The sequence below is a fragment of the Notothenia coriiceps genome, unplaced genomic scaffold (assembly GCF_000735185.1).
Source record: "Notothenia coriiceps isolate Sejong01 unplaced genomic scaffold, NC01 NC01_scaffold00030334, whole genome shotgun sequence".
In the NCBI taxonomy this organism is placed as follows: Eukaryota; Metazoa; Chordata; class Actinopteri; order Perciformes; family Nototheniidae; genus Notothenia; species Notothenia coriiceps.
Window position 1 is genome coordinate 1 of NW_011363035.1, and position 4,533 is coordinate 4,533.

Below are 4,533 nucleotides of genomic sequence, written 5' to 3' on the forward strand. Positions count from 1 at the left end.
CCCTTGCAGGTTTTTCGAGTTAATTAGACGATTCAAGTGATTCGTTGAACACCCTACTAGTATACTTTTTCATGATATTCTAATATTTAGAGATAGGATATTTGAGTTTTCTTAAGCTGTATGCCATAATCAGCAATATTAAAATAATAAAAGGCTTGCAATATTTCAGTTGATTTGTAATGAATCCAGAATGTATGACATTTTTGTTTTTTTAATTGCATTACGGAAAATAAAGAACTTTATCACAATATTCTAATTTTCTGAGACAGTCCTGTAGGACTTTTGGGGAAAGAAAAGCAGTAACTGTGTTAAATCTCACTTGTTTAATTTTGTACTTGTTCAAATAGTTGCTATTTCCAAGAGGTTTAAATTATCCAGGTTCTCTGCCTAGATTACCACCCAGTGCGATTCAACGCATTTTCTCACATGATATGCAAATGCAACAGAAAAAGCAGCAGCACAAAGAGACTGCCTGGAATCTTTCTGGCGGTTTCCTGCTTTGTTACACACTTGTGCATCTTATTTTTCATAGCTGTGCCTGCAAATGTACCCATCAGCACTTTCATCTTTGTTGAGACCAATTTTTAAAATGACTCATTTGTTTCTGTCCCACTGAGTAGGTAAAAGACACGGTGCTAAATGATGATGACATCGGGGACAGCTGCCACGAGGATTTCCTCCACAAGTAAGCACTCTCCGGTTCAGGCAAATGGAGATGGATGATGAACATCGTCCATTTAACACCCGTCAACCTTCCAATGATGAGTAATAGCCCTCCACTTAGCCGAAGTTGGCTACGGAGAAGGGTCGAAAGCTAAATCGCTGTTAGGGTTGAGAGAGTCCGGAAAGTCTGTTGTATGCAATCGCTCACAGTGGAACAGAATTAACTCAGCATCCTGTGGTGATGAAAAATCATCTGTACACTGGAATTGATTTAGTTGCATCTTCAGGATTTTATAGCTGATGAAGATGCTTAATAAGAGAAAAACAGACTAGGTGTGTGTGGGGGGCAATGTATGATTTATTTAAAACTAATCAGGCAAAAGTTATATTTTGGCCAACAAATGAGGACTTAAAGGGATATTTAGAATGTTTTAAGTGGAATTCTTCGCAGTGGCACATAAAGCCAAAATGGCCTAACTCTTGAGAACAAAAATACCTCGGATTCCTTAGATCTTCCTTAGATCTTCCTTGGATCCTCTCTTGATGTGCCTTAGACCTTCTGTGGATATTACTTGGATCTTCCCTGGATATTCCTTGGATCTTCCCTGGATGTTCCTTGGATCTTCCCTCAATGTTCCTTGGATCTCCCCTTTAACTTCCTTGGATCTTCCCTGTATGTTCCTTCGATCTTACCCGGATATTCGTTCGATCTTACCCGGATCTTCCTTGGATCTACTGGCAATCGTCCACATTGTTGAGCCAACAGAGCATGCACACTTAAGTTGTTCTTAAGCCCCGCCTTGACGGAGCAGCAGCAAAATGTATTATATACCTAAATAAATTAAAAGCAGTTTTAGTGCTTGAGTATTTATACTACTTTACATTGATCTGCCAGACAGCCGTTTCCCACGGGGAAGTGAAGTCCTTATCTATACTTTCTTAAAAGTCACCAGAATTCATTGACATTTTTATTTTATTTCACTACCCAGTCACACAAACCTACTAACCCTGTTGCCCCCTTCGTAAACAGAACATTGCTCTTCTCCAATGCTTATACTCCCGCCTGTTTCCCCACTTTAAAACATCTTGACTATCCCTTTAAAGTGTGAAATGGACTATTTAATACCTAAGAATATATTCAAAAGGCCAGAATAGGAGCCAAACTACATGAGGAGAAATGTAAACATAATAATATTAACTAGTAATAGATCTCCACTGGCCCAGCGCAAGTTGCATTAATCTTAATTCCTCCTCTATGTAAAGCTGCGTGAATGTTTTTCAGATCCCTCCTCTCAATCATTATTACTGAAAGCTGTCATTAATGATTACAGACATGCTAATTTAACTAATTGGCTCTAATTTGCACGTCTTTGTCTCTGTGTTTTAGAGCCGTCAGCTCTCATCTGCAGACTTGCGGCTGTTCAATAGTAGTTGGAAGCAACCCGGAGAAAGTAAATAAGGTAAATGAATTTGCGCATATCCAAATCGGCAATGTATCTACATGAGTTTAAATGTAATGGAGGAGGTTTTCAAAGTGTAATGAGCCCCTCAGTCTCTGTTATTGCTTGATTTGATGTTTTGATTCTGCGTCTGGGCTTTTGCAGCTCCGCTACTGCAGCAACTGTTTACAAAATTATAAAAGTTATATGAGAACGCATATACTGGAAGCTGCTCCATATGGGCAGATATTGGAATCAAACGGATAAAAGTGGGACATGCTAACCAAGAAGGAAAACTGATATTGCACACCATAAGGTGTTTGTTTAACATATATTTTAGAAGAAAAGAGCCACTAAGAGTTTGTCCAATGAATATCAAAGGGCTACCCAGCCTTCATTTGTAGGTTTGTATTGACTCCAGGCCTGAACTGAGCACCAATTAAATCAAGACTTTCCTTAATTATTTATTATATTATTACCTAGCCTCAAGCTTAATGTCAGATGGGGTCTAGCTAAATTCGGGCTGCTTCAGTACATTTTGTGCTGATGAAGCTTCTTGAATAATTGTGCAGAACAACCAGAAAAATCCATGTTTTAGAAAGTGAAGCCTAACACCAGTGGTGTAATGTAGTGGAGTACATTTACTGAAGTAATGTACTTAATTACAATGTTGAGGTACTTGTACTTTACTTGAGTATTTTAATCTTGCTTTAATTTTTGCAGATTGTGCGGACTCTCTGCCTCTTCCTCACCCCAGCAGAGAGGAAGTGCTCCCGCCTCTGCAAGGCTGACTCTTCTTTCAAATATGACACAGGCCTTTTTGTTCAGGGCCTGCTAAAGGTAGCTACCACCTCACTCTCATTATACAGCACAGTTTGATCTGAATTAGAGCCTGCTCATTGTTCTGTTCTGCCTGCCTGTTTGATGTTGTCCTGACCTAATTTCTCTTTCCGACTTGTTGCAATGGGATATTTTTATTAGTGCACTGCATGAGATTCAGATGTTTTTCATGCACGCAGATTTTTGTATTATCATTGAAATACAATGTGCAAATTAACATTTTGTATATTGCATAACTACATGTTTTTCTGAACTCTTAAGGGGCAAGCACATATCAATAATATGGAAAATTAATTATTTGCTATTTTCTAATGTATCTAGGCTAAAATTCACCTTTAGTTTTTTTCAAAAGATGAACTTAATTTTCCAAATTACACTGTGTATTTCCGGAGATACATTGCCCATTGAAGGTATACAATTTTGAAAATATTAAACTCATATTACAGACATGTTAAATGTATGATATACCCACGATACACCCATGTTACATCCATATTACATCCATATTACACCAATATCACATACATATTACATTGTTATGACACCGTTATTACTCCTATGTTAGGCCCTTTTCCACAGCCATAATACACCCCTATTAGATTGTTTTTAAATTGTCCCGCCGTCCGTCCGTCCATCCAACGGACGGACAACTTCTCACTTCAAAAAAGAAGAAGAAATCTAGATCGCAAAATAATTAAACAAGCGAGTGACTGTTTTTCCTGGCCGAAGACAGGTTCCTTGAACACAACACGAGCGTAACGTGTCTTCACGTGGTATATGTCTCGTCTGAAAGGAGTGCTGACGGAGAGCACCGGAACGCCGCTCCAGCTCTTCAAATATTACAGTACCCATAAGGAGCCGTACCAGCCGTACACATGCCACAGTGTTTGCGTGGCTGTGTCTTTAGTTGAAAGCACGGTGGCGATCTGTTGTTATTAGCATCTGGTTAGCTAGCTATGCTAACCAAGGCCGGATTAACCATATGGGCAACCTGGGCAAGTGCCCAGGGGCCCTTGAGTAAAGAGGGCCCTCAGTGACAAGATGAAAAAAAAATCTTGTGCGATGAAGATGGTCATTGATATGGGGCTGGATCTCTCAAACTGCCATGGCCAGGCTTATGACAACGCATCCAACATGTCAGGAAAATATAATGGGCTGCAAGAAAAGCAACCCACTCATACATTACATTCCGTGCGCAGCACACTCCTTGAATTTGGTTGATGTCAACTGTGTTGAAAATAGTTGTCGTGAAGCAAGCCAGTTTTTTTATATACTTCAAGCACTTTATGCTTTTTGCTCTGCTTACCCACCGATGGAATAAAGTGTTCACTGAAAACGTCACACTGACGCTAAAATCTCTCTCCTGAACAAGATGAAGCTGCAGAGGAGACTCCACAAGAGCTCTTTGTGATAATTACAATGCAATAATACCTCATTCGCACCAACGCAACTCCGGTTCAAGCTCCGTGCTAGAGCTTTTCAGGTTCAGAACCGGTTCTTCGGTTTAGCTCCGGCTCTTTTCACACAGCCCAGAATTCGACTGGTGCTGTGTCATTGCGTCATTGTTTGCGTCATGACGTAACCGTTTGCG

The 4,533-nt window shown here is 39.8% G+C and overlaps 1 long non-coding RNA gene across 1 annotated transcript; it reads left to right on the top strand.

Moving 5' to 3' along the window:
- Window positions 1-233: 233 nt before the first annotated feature.
- LOC104959499 (uncharacterized) lies at window positions 234-2,973 on the top strand. The gene is made up of 3 exons (XR_799872.1): window positions 234-685; window positions 2,051-2,123; window positions 2,826-2,973. It is a non-coding gene; the product is annotated as an uncharacterized lncRNA (long non-coding RNA).
- Window positions 2,974-4,533: the final 1,560 nt, after the last annotated feature.